Source organism: Dipodomys merriami, unplaced genomic scaffold (assembly GCF_024711535.1).
Source record: "Dipodomys merriami isolate MVZ:Mamm:240054 unplaced genomic scaffold, mDipMer1.0.p SCAF_216, whole genome shotgun sequence".
Classification (NCBI taxonomy): Eukaryota; Metazoa; Chordata; class Mammalia; order Rodentia; family Heteromyidae; genus Dipodomys; species Dipodomys merriami.
The window spans coordinates 1,368,758-1,384,473 of NW_027203560.1; the positions used below are offsets into that span (position 1 = coordinate 1,368,758).

Consider the following 15,716-nt stretch of genomic DNA (forward strand, 5'->3'; position numbering starts at 1 on the left):
CTTCCCTAGGCTGTCTTCAAACTGTGATCTTCAGATCTCAGCCTCCTGAGAAAGTAGGTTTCCAGAGCCACTGGAATCTGGAGTAATGTTTTTGCCAGACCTGGAGCTTGAAATTAGGGCCTGGATACTGTCTTTGAGCTTCGTTTTCTCAAGGCTAGCACTCTATCACTTGAGCCACACCACAGCTTCTGGCTTTTTCTGAGTATGTAGCACTGAGGATTCAAACCCTGGCATTCATGCATGCTGAGCAAGATCTCTACCACTAAGCCACATTTCCAGACCCAACCTTACGATTTTATCCCTCAACTTGCCTATCCACAAGAAAAGGCTTCTGAGTATAAATCATCTAAACAAATCCGTATAGGAAGTTGTCCAAAGATAAATAAGATAAAACTCATACTGGGGACAGACTCTAACCATGTGATGACTTGACAAATGCCTCCATTTAATTATTATATTTCAAAACTTAATAAAGTATTAATGAAAATTAGTCAATGTACTGAATTATTGTGTATAATTTTATAATATATATACACAACATAATAAATATTATGTGTATAATAATACTAAATACAATAAACAATAAAATGAGTAAAATGAAAATTAAATACAAAATTAATAATAATAATCATAATATGAAATATACATACATATTTACCTATATATCTTTTTTTTTTTTTTTTTTTTTTTTTTTGTCGGTCGTGGGGCTTGAACTCTGGGCCTGAGCGCTGTCCCTCAGCTCTTCAGCTCAAGGCGAGCGCTCTACCACTTGAGCTACAGTGCCACTTCCGGTTTTCTGGTGGTTTATTGGAGATAGGAGTCTCACGGTCTCTCCTGCCCGGGCTGGCTTTGAACCGCGATCCTCAGATCTCAGCCTCCTGAGTAGCTAGGATTATAGGCGTGAGCCAACAGCGCCCGGCTTTTACCTATATATCTTATATTACACATGTACACAAATATTTTTTCTATTGCAGGGTCTTAATTCAGGCCCTGGGAACTCTAGCTTGAAAATTTTTTCCTCAAGGACAGGGATCTTAGCCTTCACCCAAGGTGCAAAAGAGTTACATGGACAGTGAGCTCAAATCCCAGCAATGGCAGAAATACTGGCCCCAGTTCCCAGACAGTGACTTAATATTTGTAACAGAAACAGTTATGTTTATTCAGTTACATAATGAACACTGAAAAAAAATCAGTATAGAATTTTATACAGCTGTTCATACATCCCTTAACCCCAAAGTGCTTTTTGATCACTACATAATGGCCTCCATTTAATGAAGGTGATTGTTTAAATGCTTCATAAAGTATTAATTAATATCGACCAGTATCCTATTATGTAATTGTGTATAATTTTATCCTCGAATCATTCAAGTACTGCCCATTTAATCATGACATATATCACATTCCTTTGGTAATCATATGAATAGGAATGAATTTCATAGGATCTCCTGCCATTTGTTGGTGGCAGCCCAGGATTCAAGCTGTGGGCTCCAGCTCCTACCACTTAAACCTGAGGATAGGGAACTCACAGGTCTGTCTAAGATCATCAGCAAAACCAGGCATCAGTGGCTCTCAGCAGTCCTCCTTAAAACTTACAAGGCTGTGAAAGGAAGATCATGGTCAAAGTCACCCTAGGCAGGACAGTCCTTGAGACTCCTGTCCAACTTGTGCCATCAAAGACAGAAGTAAAGCCGTGTGGCTCAAGTGGTAGAGAGCTAGCCTTGATCAAAAACAACTCACAGATTGTGCCCTGATCCTGAGTTCAAGTCTGGGAACAAACAGACATACACAACAATCTGTGCAGCCATCCGGCTAAAGTGGGTCACTCTCTTGTCCCCAACTGGATTGGACAGAGTTCCCTGGGAAAGGGGCTGCCGTCATTTTGACTCCACCCATTCTGCCTGCATCAGAAGATTCCAGCCACACCTCTATTGTTTCATGGTTCTTTCTGACCAATGGGATACAAGAATGGTGGCCACGCCCACATTCCTTGCTGCCCAGTAGCATCTTGATTCTCTGTTTGTTGACACCACTACCTCCCCTCCCACCCTGACCTCGCCTCCCCTGTGCCCCATAGTCTGGCCCACGCCCTGCCACAAATGTGCCCCAGGGGTGGGGGTGGGGGTTGACCCGAGGATGCCACCCCCATCCCCAGCGACTAGTGTCCAGGATACAGGGAGATGCAGGTTGGGTGAGGAGTGGGCGCCAAAGATCCCCTGGCCTGGAGCAGTGGGAGCCACACAGCAGCACATCTGCGCCCTTCCACTCCCTGGTGGGAGCCCAGTGGCTTTAGTCAGAGGTGGGGAGCAGCATGTCTACACCTGCCTTCTGGGTTTTTTTCCTTTTTTTCTTGGGATGGGAGGTGTTGGATGCAGAAGATAGACACCCTTGCTGTGTGAGCCCTTGTCTTCTGTGCTCAGTCAAACTTTCACCTGAAGACAGAGAGACAGAGAGAGAGAGAGAGAGAGAGAGAGACAGAGACAGAGACAGAGACAGAGACAGAGACAGAGACAGAGACAGAGAGACAGAGACAGAGAGACAGAGACAGAGAGACAGAGACAGACAGAGACAGAGACAGAGAGATAATCTTTTTCCTTGTACAGCCTGACTGTGCTCAGGTGAGTGATCCATTGGCAAATTGCAGGTACTGCATGCAGGAGTCTTCTGTCACCTGTCTGGATGTGTGTGTGTGTGTGTGTGTGTGTGTGTGTGTGTGTGTGTGTGTGTGTGTGTGTGTGTGTAGAATTGGGTTGTAACAAGGAGGCCGAATGCTTTGGTAACTTCTACCTGTTATCTTTGGGGCATGTATGGGCTTCACAGCTGAGGTCTGGGGGCCTGGAAGGGTGAGAGGCTTGAAGTGGACACAGCACAGTTAAATTACAAGAACAAGGGATCTGTGTGCAATGGAGCTGTGTACTCCCTTGGGCCTGGTTGGTGGCAGTGGGAGCTTGGGAGGATCTGGGAGTGTGGCCTGCAGGTGATGGCTTCCCAGGAGGACAGAGAGCATGGCCAACTCTTAGTAAGGATATGAGTTCTGCTAGTATGGAGCGCAACAGCATAGGTCAGTCTCTGGGTCTACTCATAATGATGTCTGATGGGCAAGGCCAACCCTATTTTAAATCTTGAGCTGTGATCTTCAGATCTCAGCATCCTGAGTACCTAGTATTATAGGCATGAGCCTCTGGCACTGGGACTCTGGTTCTTTTTGGTATATTAGGGTTTGACCTCATAGCCTTAGGCTTGCCAGTCAAGTCTTCTACCATGCGAGTCAAGCTTTTCTGTCTTGGGCATTTCTGAGATGGAGAATTAATATATGCATATTCTGGGCTGGATCATGGTCCTCCGATCTGTGACAGGCCTGAGCCACGAGGCCTGTTCTTCTGTAGTTGGGATGGTAGATATGTAGCGACATGCTCAGTCATTGGTTTAGATGGATTGTTCCAAACTCAGTCCACGGCAGCCAATTCTTGACCAGAGGTGAATCTCTGGGTTGGGCCTCAACCATTGGACTTCAATCTCTTCATGGGACAGTTGTGAGGAAACAAGGGATTGATACAGAGGGATCTCTGGAGCAGGGACAGGCACAGAGGGAGGGGCCATCTGATACTGTTCTTGGCAATTCTGTGAGCATATGATAGGAAGATACCCGGAAAGATCTCAAATGGTGTGTGTTATTAACAGTGCAACAGTTATGGGATTATGAAACAAAACATGGCTCTCTTTCTTTATTACTCTATCCCCATGAGTAACGGGATCATTCACTTTGTTCAGTTTTGAAGCTGGGGAAACTGAGGCATAGAGAAGCCGGGTGACCTACTAATGACTCCCAGCTGACAGGAAGCTCAGCCTGACTTCTCTGCCATGCTCGCTAGGACAATGGGTGCTATTCAGTCCACTTCCTGTGGTGGGAAGTCCACTTCTTTTCAGTCATGAGACTTGAACTTTGGGCCTAGGGCAGCTCCCTGAGCTCCTCAGCTCAAAGCTACCACTCTACCACTTGAGTCACAGCACCACTTCCAGTTTTTTGGTGGTTCTTTGGAGATAAGAGTCTCACAGGTGTTCCTGCCCAGGCTGGCTATAAACCACATTCTTCATATCTCAGCTTCCATTGTACATAGGATTATAGGCCTGAGCCACCAGCACCTGGCTTAAGTGTAATTTTGACCTTCTTTCTTTCACTTTCTCTCTCAGGAACTGATTCAATGGGTGCTGGAGGAGGTGGTCCAGCAACCCCATGTGGCTGGAACCAAGGTGGTCCTCTCATTCTCGAGGTAGGCTGTGGGTCAGGAGCTGTCTCGCTCAGTCTGTTGTACCAGCTCCATGAGGTAAGTCCCTCTGTGCCCTGGCTACACTGTGACAGTTATCCATTGTCCATCTAGACTTACTGGACTCAAGTACTGTGTTCAATGCTCTTTTCTAGCAAAAATTCCTGGCTATAATTATGATACAGAGTTATAGAATGAAAATGTAATGCCATCTTAAGAAAGTCATTTAGGGTTCTGGGAATGTGGCTTCATGGTATGGTGATTGCCTAGCATGCATAAAACCCTGGGTTCAATTCCTCAGTACCACATAAATTGAAAAGGAAACACTGGAAGTGGTCCTGTGCCTCAAGTGGTGGAGGGTTAGCCTTGAGGGAAAAAAAACGCTGAAGAATAATTCCCAAGCACCGAGTTTCAGCCCCAGGACTGCCAAAACAACAGCAACAACAACAATGAACATTTAGTTAGTAAATGCGAAATAAAGAACCCATACTTGGAATATATAATTGCTCCTTCCATACTGATACCTGACAATAGTTCCTAATACATGTACTTTATCTATGTAAGGATACTGTGTTGAAAAAAATGTTTTGTTCATTGAGTCATACCAATTAATGCTAGGAATGTGCTTAGATGTCAGGTGAAGATTAATTCTGGAAATTCAAATATTCCAGGCTTTTTAGTGGGGTCGCTGCTAATCACAATGAGAAGGATATAGTGTAAGTGAGATTCAGAAACTATTTTGGCCAGTCATCTTACAAAACAGGCAGAGGCTAATTAACAGTTGTGACAGAAGAGAAGGAATAACGCCAGATGGAAAGAATAAATGATAGTAACTAAGGTATAGTAGAAACCGTTCTAGGGAACCATTTTTGCTTATTAAAGAACTAGTTATCAACTAGGCTTATTCCTCATTGCCTTTGGCATTCAAAATCTCCTAGGCTAGTTCTTAATCTCTGTGTGATGAATGTATCTCCTTCTATGCTGATCTTTCATACCTGATCTCCTTTGCTTTCTAAAAATCTGTCTTGCTGTATTTATCTATGAACATTTCCTAATATTAAATACACCTACAAAGATGAAAGAGGATGCTAATGTAAGAGTCCCATAGCTCATGAGTCATTTATGTAACAAAATGGAAAAGGAGGACATATTTATTGCTACCTTAATTATTCTGAAAAGCTGCAATGTCACATCATATGGTTCATATTTCCATTCTTTGTCTACATAGTGACATTAAGTGCACATAAATGCAATTATGAGTGGGGTGCTGGTGGCTCATGCCTGTAATCCTAGCTACTCAGGATGTTGAGTCCAGAGGATTGTGGTTCAAAGCCAGCCTGGTCAGGAAAGTCCATGGAACCCTTATCTTCAATTAACCCCAGAAACCCGGAAGTTGTGCTGTAGCTAAAGTGGTAGAGTGCTCAAGTTGTGCTGAAGAGCTGAGAGACAGTGCCCAGGATTAAGGTTCAATCCCCACAACCAACAAAAAAGTGCAAATATAGGTTTAAGTTTCCCCCAAAGGAATGATGAAATCAATTGTAATCTTCCCAAATGATTTAGTAGTGCACCTACTTTTACTGAGTTATTTGTTATGGCTTCTTTGCTAAACATATTCTCTTCTTTAAAAATTGTCAAATATTAGCTTTATAATAAACTTCATCTAATATTTCTAGGTTCAAAAGAGAAGTCCATAGAGTTGATGTCACTTAGCTTTCTTAGTGTCTTAGTTCAAAGCCAACCCAGGCAAGAGAGTCTGTCAAACACTTATCTGTAATTAAACACCAAAAAAGCCAGAAGTGGAGTTTTGGCTCAAGCAGTGGAGTACTAGGTTTGGGCCAGGTAGGAAAGAAAGACAACTGTTCAGGGACAGGGGCCAGTCTCTAAGTTCAAGCCCCAGAACCAGCACAAACTAAACAAACAAGCAAACCAAACAAACCCTGGGTATTTCTTTGGGACTCTCCTTAAAATAGTGGTGGTCTGAGAAGAGGCTGCTTTTGCTGATCATACTCACTGGATCCTGCTTTTTTGGAATTCTTATTGCTATGGAAAACTCAAGATCAGACTAAAGGAATTGAAAACTGATTCCTGCAACAAGAGAATCATCTCAGGAGTGAAACATCCATCCATAAGACACTTTAAAACCTCCAGGTCTTTGCTTCTTTGCAGTAGAACACTTTTAAAACAAAGTTATTTCCTTTTGTTCTATGCCTGCCTTCAAATGGCATATTGTTTCCTTTTGCAAAACTCTCAACCAGAAGTTTACAGACAAGTTTTATATGAGTAAAGGACACACTCACAAAAGTCAGGGACAGAATTTCCTTCCAGCCTTGGATTCTTTTCTTGTACAGTACAAAGGAAAGCAATAGTTAACTTGAACTTTGTCATTTCTCTATGTTAAATTCCTCTCCTGGGATCAGTTTCCACATCCAGTAACAGTTACTTCCACTTACTTCCAGTAACAATTTATGGTGCTGCTCCAGAAAAAAATGAATGTTTTCTGGCTTCATTGAAATAGCACAAAGACACTTTTGGACATGAGGTAACACATGTTTCAGAGACAACTTAGTAAAGACAAATGCAATTTAAATTGCTTATAAATACATTATCCATGAGAATATTTTGTTCAAACTTCTCATGTGCTCTGTAAATTAAGGTGAATTTTAAATGGTAAGAAGGTTCTCAGATAATTTTTTGTGAGTCTATATGCTGTGCATTAATTTCCCAACTGTACATGAGTTAACCATAAAAGAAACAATAGCAATTATAGGAGAAAAAGAAGTTCTGTGTTTATGTATAAGTGTTCAATACAATATACAAGACTCTACAAATAAAAAATTGAAACAATAAAGCCAAGTCCCATATGTAGATTTATGGGAGTGATATAGAGAAAGCATTACCCCTAAGTGGAACGTGAAGCATGAGGCCACTCCATTTCTAAATCACGCTTGCTAATCATGTAAATGTGCAAAAAGGAGAATGGAAGAATGATTCTTTTTCCAATGCAAGTCACATATGTGAGAACAGACTTAACTGGAAAAAAAGAGTCTATCTTGAGGGAACAGGAATTATACTAGCAATGAACCTGGTGGCTAAGATCACATTTCTTGTTCTTTCCTTTTCTTATATTCCTTTTTATTGTTGTTTTTCGTGGCACTTGAAATATGGGACTGGGCACTGTCCCTCTGAAACGCAGCTCAAGGCTAGTGCTCTTCCACTTGAGCTGCAGTGCTGCTTCCAGTTTTCTGGTAATTATTGGAGAAAAAGAGTCTCCAGGACTTTCCTACCCGTGCTGACATTAAAACCCAATCCTCAGATTTCACAACAACTTGGTTTATGATCACATTTCTAACAGTGTACACCCAGGATATGTATTGTATATGTTCATCTAACTTTATATGAATTCTTGAGTTAAAAATCTGGGCTACAGTTAGACTTTACACTCACAAAAGTGTTTGAAGTTTAAAAGTTGATACTCCTAGAAAATTAAAACCTAAGAATGTAAAGGAGTCTGGGAGGTTCAATTTGCATCCAGCTTGGACAGTATAGGCTTTGAGACACTACCTATAATTAACCAGCCAAAGCTGGGATACCAGTCACGAACAAGATTGCTGAATTACAGCTTTAAGTTTTTGCATACATGTATACATACAAACATACACATACACACAAAGGCACTTATAGGTGCACACAAAAATACACAAATGAAACAACTCTCAGAATATGTAGAAAAGTTAGAAAACAATAGAAAATTGGTCCTGAGTAAGACTAGAATCAAGTGATAATTTTTAATATTAGAAAGCCCTCAAGTGAACTTTCCCCCAGAAGTTGAGAATATTACATAGGTAGGGACCAGAGATAGTAAGAGAGTCAAGCAATCATTCTTAACGGGATAGGATACATAGTGGAATGAATCAGGGAAGCCTGCAGGTGCATCAAAAAATGTTCATATCCTGTGTCAAATGTTAAAACACCTTTGAAAATAGTAGATAAACAGTCTGAGCAGTCAGTCTAGTGGATAAAATCATAGGAGAAGTTCAGAATTTCTACTCTGTTTCTAGATTAAATAAACAAACTATGCCAGGGCAATGTGATACAAGCCTGGAATTCTAGCACTCAGACAAGAGATAAGAGAGTGGAATTACATAATGATACCTTCCCTGGACCAGATAGAATAATTTTGTCTCAGTAAAACTAACCAAACAACAAGAAAGGAATACACAGTTAGAAGTTTGGCCTAATTTTTCATTATGTTTTGAGAAGTCAAGTTTCCTATTGAATGCACCTCATATATATCCTCACTTGTGTTTTAAATGCTCTCATCATTACAGAACATTCGTAGATGCAAAAGAGCTCATAATTCCCATCCCTCATTCTGTTGGATTCCAAATAAATGTTGAAGGATTACAAAAGCTTAAGACTGGAGAAATAGCAAAGTTCGTCTAATGTAGGATTTTGTAGACCTTGTTAAATTAGAATTTAGATTTAAAATATATTTTTTGGATTTGTTTGTAATTTCATATTCTATAGGATACTACAAAATTCTTTCAAAGTAGAGGGATTAATTGAAAAATTCACAAATAATTCTGGCATTCTATTTGCCTAGATATTCTTTCACGACAGTTATAGTTAGAACATAGTTAATAGATAATTCGCAGAGTTCATGTATACCATGTTAATATGAATAATCTAGACAGAGTTGCCAAAAATGGATGACATTAATTTATACATTGAGAACAACCAATTTTTAAAGGTTTGGTTTAATATGGTATGAAGAGAGTAATTGTGTGACATCTTCTTTCTTCTACCTATATGTACCACAGGAAGCCATTTCCTTATTTACGTGCCTTTGTATACATGGAGAGAAATGCTAGCTTTGGGTTTTTTTTTTTCAGTTTTTTTTATTGGTTCATCCTAGAACTTGAACTCTTGGCATGGACAGGGTCTCTGATCCTGTTTATGCTCAAGGCTCAAGCCCTACCACTTCAACCTCAGTGCCACTTGGGTCTGGCTTTTGCAGAGAAGTTTTTTGGAGATAAGATTCTAAGAAACCTTCCTGCCTGGGTGGGCTTTGAATCATAATTTTCCTATCTTAGCATACTGAATATCTATTATAGTTAAAAAAGTCTAAATATAAATAATATTTGCAAGTGTTCTGATCTCAAGAATACCAGTGGAGGAAAAATGATGCAGCTCTGTTTATTGTGGTGTTCTTTTCAGAACAAGGAGGGTGTCACATTAGCAGAGGTGTAGTATTTTTTCAAAATAGAGATAAGGTATTCATAATGTGAATTAAGGAATTTTAAGGTATCCCTTACAAGTTGGAAACTGTTGGGCTAGGATGACTTTATGGCATAAATCTTGGGATTGATGGTCATAGACATAATAGCTTACTCTTATAAACAATTGCTTACCCTTGAAGAATTAATTATTACACATGCTTCACAGTTTTATCCTCTACAAGAATGTGGCTATTTTTCTGTTTACTTCTCAATCTGGACACCCCATTGGAAATTGCATCTATTGCAGAATTAATTAACATGCAAACAGTTACTGTTTTGAATCTCTTAGGAATGTTGAGAATTTAAAAATGAGTAGTAGTTAGTCATAGGAATTTTGAAGAACACATATATTCTGTCTTCTTAAAAACTTACTTACTTTTAAAATTATGGGTTTCCATAGTATTAAACTGGGTCCTGTCGTGGGGCCTGAATTCTGGGCCTGGGCGCTGTCCCTCAGCTCTTCAGCTCAAGGCTAGCGCTCTACCACTTGAGCTTCTGGCTTTTTTTCTTTTTGCTTATGTGGTGCTGAGAAATCGAACCCAGGGCCTCAGGCATGCAAGGCAAGCGCTCTACCACTGAGCCATCTTCCCAGACCCTGTTTTCTGTTTTAGAATGAGAAAGTACTAAATGTATTCTTTTTTGAAAAATTTGGCAAGTATATTGTGAAAATAGTGTCTAGTTGGATAACATTCAAGTTGATGAACCTCTGATAAATAAGGGGTAATTAATTCAAATTAGAAGCCAAATATTATTGATTTTTAAAATGTTACTACATAAAGAATAATATTTACTGTGCCAATACAGTAAAATTACATTTTACACAGCTTATTTTTTCAATTTTATTATCAAATTGATGTACAGTGACTTTACACTAATTGTAAGGTAGTGAATAAAAAACATTTCAAACTTGTTACCCCTCCCTCATTTTTCTCAGTTTTCCTTCACCCCTTCACCCCTCACAAGTTGTAAAGTACATTTCTAACATATTGTCTTGTGAGTATTGCTATTGCATTGGTTTGCCTTTTGTCCTTTGTCTCACCATTGTCTCACCATACAGCAGGGATAAACCATAGGGGAAAACCCCAAAGAAAACAGAAATCACATAGTTCATCAAAAACAACATCCACAAGTGAAAAAAAAATCTGGTTCCATATCTTGGAATTCATTTTGCTTAGCATCAGCTAATATGGTTACATATATGAAAAACAAAGCCACTGGAAAATAATAGCTGCATGGATACTATATCATGAAAACAGCATGTTAACATTTTGATGGTAAAGGTGGAATTAGGATTGGTGAATTTGCGGTTCTGATAAAGGATTTTCAACAGTTTTAAATTTATGACAGGTAAAATTCAATAGTTCAAAATTTTTAATAACTTAGCCTATTAAGAAAATTTAAAATTGCCTGGAAGAATAGGCTCTCATGCAAAGAAATCCAAGGAGACTTAGTAGAGAGGGAGCAATATGGATGAAGATGGCTTTTTTTCAAACTAAACAAACAAACCTCAGAAACCTTGCTGTAATTCCTGTAGGTTCCCTTGGAATTGTCCTTACCCAGGAACTATATTCTCACTGTTTGACAGAAGGTTGTATTGGAATTTAAATTAAAAGTTCTTTAAAAAATAAGGCATCAAAATTTGTGAATGTACCTTCAATTACCAAATAGTAATTCTCTGAAAAAGATAATTTGAGTCAAAATATTTAGGGAGAAAGTGCCCTCCACAATGAAAGAAGGTGTTGGGATTACACATTTCTGTTTGTAACACTTTCCACAATGTCTTTGGACGTGAAGCAGTGAAACACAGAAAAAAAATTTGATTGGATACTTCAAACCAATGATTTCTCATTTCTAAGTGGCTCACAAAAAATAATATTTTTATTATTATGAAGTAGTCTAGACTTCTTTTATTACATATGCCAAAAAGTTCAGAAAAGAATTGAGCAAATGGAAAAATTAATAATAAAATTTTTCTTAGAAGCCTTAGCTAAGCATATTGACTTCAGCAGTGAAGGGAGGCCAAAACTTTTTGATGTAAATTGTGTTAGTATTTTTACTCCCTAAAGTGATTTTACAGAGCCCATTTGGCTCACTACAATGCAGAACTGATTGAATGAAGACATGAAAATACATTCCACATCCAAATGAGGCAACTTGAAGAGTTTTAAAAGAGAAATAATGAAGATGTAGCAGTGGTGGAGCCCGTATGGTCCTTCAGCTTCACTAGACTGGAAGCCAAGAAGCTGTGATTAATTGGAACTCTGGCAAGAGCTAAGAGTAGGACATAGAAGTAGGACATAGAAGCATTTTCCTTTTGTAACAGACACTTTCTTCCAAGGTATGGGTGATTTAACTCTATTCTCCTCCATACATCTTGGTGAACAAATGAAGACCAAGAGAAAAATAATCTATTAAAATAATTTTGCATAGAATAACTTCACTGTTCCTGATATGGTATCTAAGGAGAATTTTAAGAGAGAAGATTAAAAAATGCAGTATTTTGTGGTTTCCTCTAAGCATCTTCTTAGCAAAATATATCTTTGAGGTTAGACAATTCTGATTGAACCAACAAGTGATGGAGTACTTATTTTGTGGGCACTTTAGACACAAGAAGTCTTTCAAGGTAAAAGAAAAAAATATATAGCCAAATATTTGTGATCACAGCATCTTGGACTGTTTTCTGGATACAAAATTTTACATTAGATTTCTCCTTATTAACATAGATGTTGTTTCATGGCAACCAAATACAAGAGGGGAGTTTTATGGACTCGCTTGGCCAATTAAACAGCATGAAAGAAGAAAATGGCAAATAATATTTAATGAAATTACTTTGACCAATTACTTTGCCAGAAGAAAGAAGGAAAAATATAATTCAAAATCAATTGACTTAAAAGTATGAAGAAAGAGTAGGGAAGAGAGATTAGAGAAAATATAGAGGATCGTTTTCTCTCCAGTGGAGTAATGCGTTCTTGATCTTGTTTCTTCCATTCTACCTCACAAGCTACCAAGTGTTTCTCAGGACTGGATTATCCAGATCAGACAGAAATCTCGTAGAAGTAAGATACTGTATGCAGCAGATATAGGTGATTTATAACCTTAGACAATCTATTTAATTCTGTTGAAAATTCTCCCCTATCCCAAACTTCCCTCTTTGAACAGCTTTGTTTGCTTTTCCAGACTGCCATTCATTAACTGATTAAAATTTTGAGTGGTCATATACATACTCTCTAGAGATTGCTGTTTGGTTGTGAGTTTTGTGTGTTTTTGTTTCTAGATGTGTTTTTAACTGAATTTTAAAAGTTTGTGCAATTGTGTTACAATTAAATATATCCATCTAATTGTCCAATGCTCCTAGATCAGAGTCACTCCTTCTATCATTCTCAACCAACCCTTTCTCCAAGATTTATTTCCAATTTGCCACTTCCTTCATCATATGTGTACATTCAGTATTCTAGCTGTATTTGCTCCTTGTTCATTTTTCATTCATTTTATGTCTTTACTATAATTCCTCTTTGGTTTCAACTTCTGATATTCATTCTGTTAAACTGTCTATTAATACTTTGAAAGGTTTATATACATTCCATGGAGTTTCAATCCTGCATATTCTTGAAATGATGTCAGCTTATATTTCCATAATTCATTCATCTGCAGCAACAATTTGCAAGACTGGAGACGGGAAGCACCAAAACATGATTTTTTCTCAACCGTTTGAAAGATTAATCTTTCGTCAAAAAGAAAGTTAAAAATGGCTTAGAATGTATTCCTAACTATGCATTTTTATAAATGGCTTTGTAAAATCGTGTAATTCTTTTATTTTACATGGAATAATATTTTCTACTACCTATAAGTTTTGGAAAAAGAACATTTTAATTTATTCCTAGAGAGGAATATGATAGAAATAGAAGACAGATATTATGTTTGTCATATCTCTGATTAGTACCCATATTCAAGACTTAAAGTCGTATTTCTTACTATGTTAGACAGAGGGAAAACATAAAATAACATATGATGAGGCAACTATTTGTGATTGTTTAAAATGTACCTTATTAAATGATGAAATTTATTAGCTAAGTTTGGGTTTGAAATTTAGGAGGCTGACATATTAAACACATTTCTGAAAGGCCCATACTGAAAAACACAAATTGTGGGTGGTACTATTCTACACTTTATTGAATGGTTGAACATGTTTGGCATTAGTGCTGTGTAAATAATTCAACTCTATTGTAACTTGCTCCCTACACTTGAAAAACTTGTAATGTCACTAAGTATCATCAACTTGTCAAATGTTATTTTGGCGTAAGTGATTTTTTTTAATTTAATTTAATTTTATTTGTGAACATACTGTACAGAAGGGTTACAATTACATGGGCAGGATAATGCGTACATGTCTTACCAAGCATTGCAGCCTCCTCCTTTGATTTACCCTCTACATCCCTTCCCAGCCTCCCCCCTCCCCCCCAATCCCAATCCTTCTCCTCCCCCCCCTTGCCACCCCCCGCACCGACGTTGTAAGGCTCGTTTTGGACATGACAACTTGTAATTCTCATTGTTGCAAGAGGTCCACCTGTATCCTTAAACACTGGTTTTTCTCCATCTCCTCCACAAGTTATACTGACATCAAGCATAGTGAAAGCAGGGGTTATACTGTGGGGGAGGGACATACAACGCAACAAAGAGATAATCTTATAAATGCGTTAGAAACACATGCATGAAAGAAAAAAACATTAAAATACATATCTAAGGGTTCATTTTCCTGACCTCACATTATCTGACCTTTTCCGCTTGACTCATACATATACTAGATATTGCAAATAAGGGAAACCATGGGACCTATGCTTCTTTGGGCCTGGCTTCCTTCACTTAATATAATTTTTTCCAAGTTTTTCCATTTCCTAACAAATGGGGAAATGTCATTCTTTCTGATGGAGGCATAGAATTCCATTCTGTATATATACCACATTTTCTTGATCCATTCATCTACTGAGGGACATCTGGGTCGTTTCCATATCTTAGCTATGGTAAATAATGCTGCAATAAACATTGTTGTGCTGGTAGCTTTAGTGTTGTCTTGTTTGTAAACATTTGGGTAAATGCCCAAAAGTGGGATTGCTGGTTCATAGGGGAGATCTATGTGAAGTCTTTTGAGGAACCTCCATACTGCTTTCCAAAGTGGTTGAACAAGTTTACATTCCCACCAACAATGAAGTAAGGGCGAAATGGTTTTTTAAAGTTTATTTGAAAAGGAATATACTTTCAGGAGATTAAATGTAGATTATCATTGGTTTGAGAGTGACATTTTTATACCACAGAACCATGTTGTACTGAACTCCCAGAGTTTTGAAGCACTCCTTAGTGCTTCAAATGTTTTTCTGAATTACATTTGACCTCTAAATCAAGTTTTCGGGCTTTGTTAGACCAATTATAGATCTATCCTTCTAGGAACTATTTTTTTGGCCCACTTATGTTGGAATAAAATCTTTCGTTAATCATAGGTGAGGGATATTAAAAATAATCTTATGACAATTTGTGAACTTTTTCACTCATATGGGCTGGTTATCTGTAAGTTGAATATTTGAATTACAGTACTTTCTCTCAAATTTTGAGATCTCATCCTTCATTTTAAGTTGCCTTGCATTTCACAATTGCTTACTGCTAATTCCTGCATCTCAAGGAATTGGGGCCCTGAAATATAGGAAATGCGAAATTGAGATTGGTCTTCAATTATTTGTGTTGATATATTGCATGGGCCTTGGTGAAAAGTCTTGCCCCTGTTATCTGATGATGCAGGTAAATGGGCCTTGGGATCCTAGGACCCATGGGTACTGCAGAAGAATAATATTTTTTAGACATCTTAGCAAAATTTGGGCATAATCAGTAAGAATGCTTCAGAAATATGGACAAAAGCAGTTTGGAACAAGCGAGTTAAAACAATAAACAGAGCAGCAGAGTAAAATCCATTACAGATTAGAGGAAAACATTGTTTTATTATCATGTGGATTCAGAAGACCAAGAAAGGTTATAATGTATCACAAGTTTATACTAAAAAGATTGCATTGATACGTTTTCTAGTCTAATACATATTTGAAACCTAAATATTTATATTTCAATTCTGTTTATTGAAGTAAATAAATATCAATTTATTTGTCAAATTATCAACTAATTCTAGTAAGTTTCA

The 15,716-nt window shown here is 38.1% G+C and overlaps 1 long non-coding RNA gene across 1 annotated transcript in view; it reads left to right on the top strand.

Annotated features, from left to right (window-relative positions):
- Nucleotides 1-2,540: 2,540 nt before the first annotated feature.
- Nucleotides 2,541-15,716, top strand: part of LOC138834474 (uncharacterized) — a 46,376-nt gene continuing 33,200 nt past the window's right edge. The window contains exons 1-2 of the long non-coding RNA XR_011374135.1: nucleotides 2,541-2,615; nucleotides 4,189-4,322. This is a non-coding gene — a long non-coding RNA (uncharacterized lncRNA). The remainder of the gene's footprint in view (nucleotides 2,616-4,188; nucleotides 4,323-15,716) is intronic.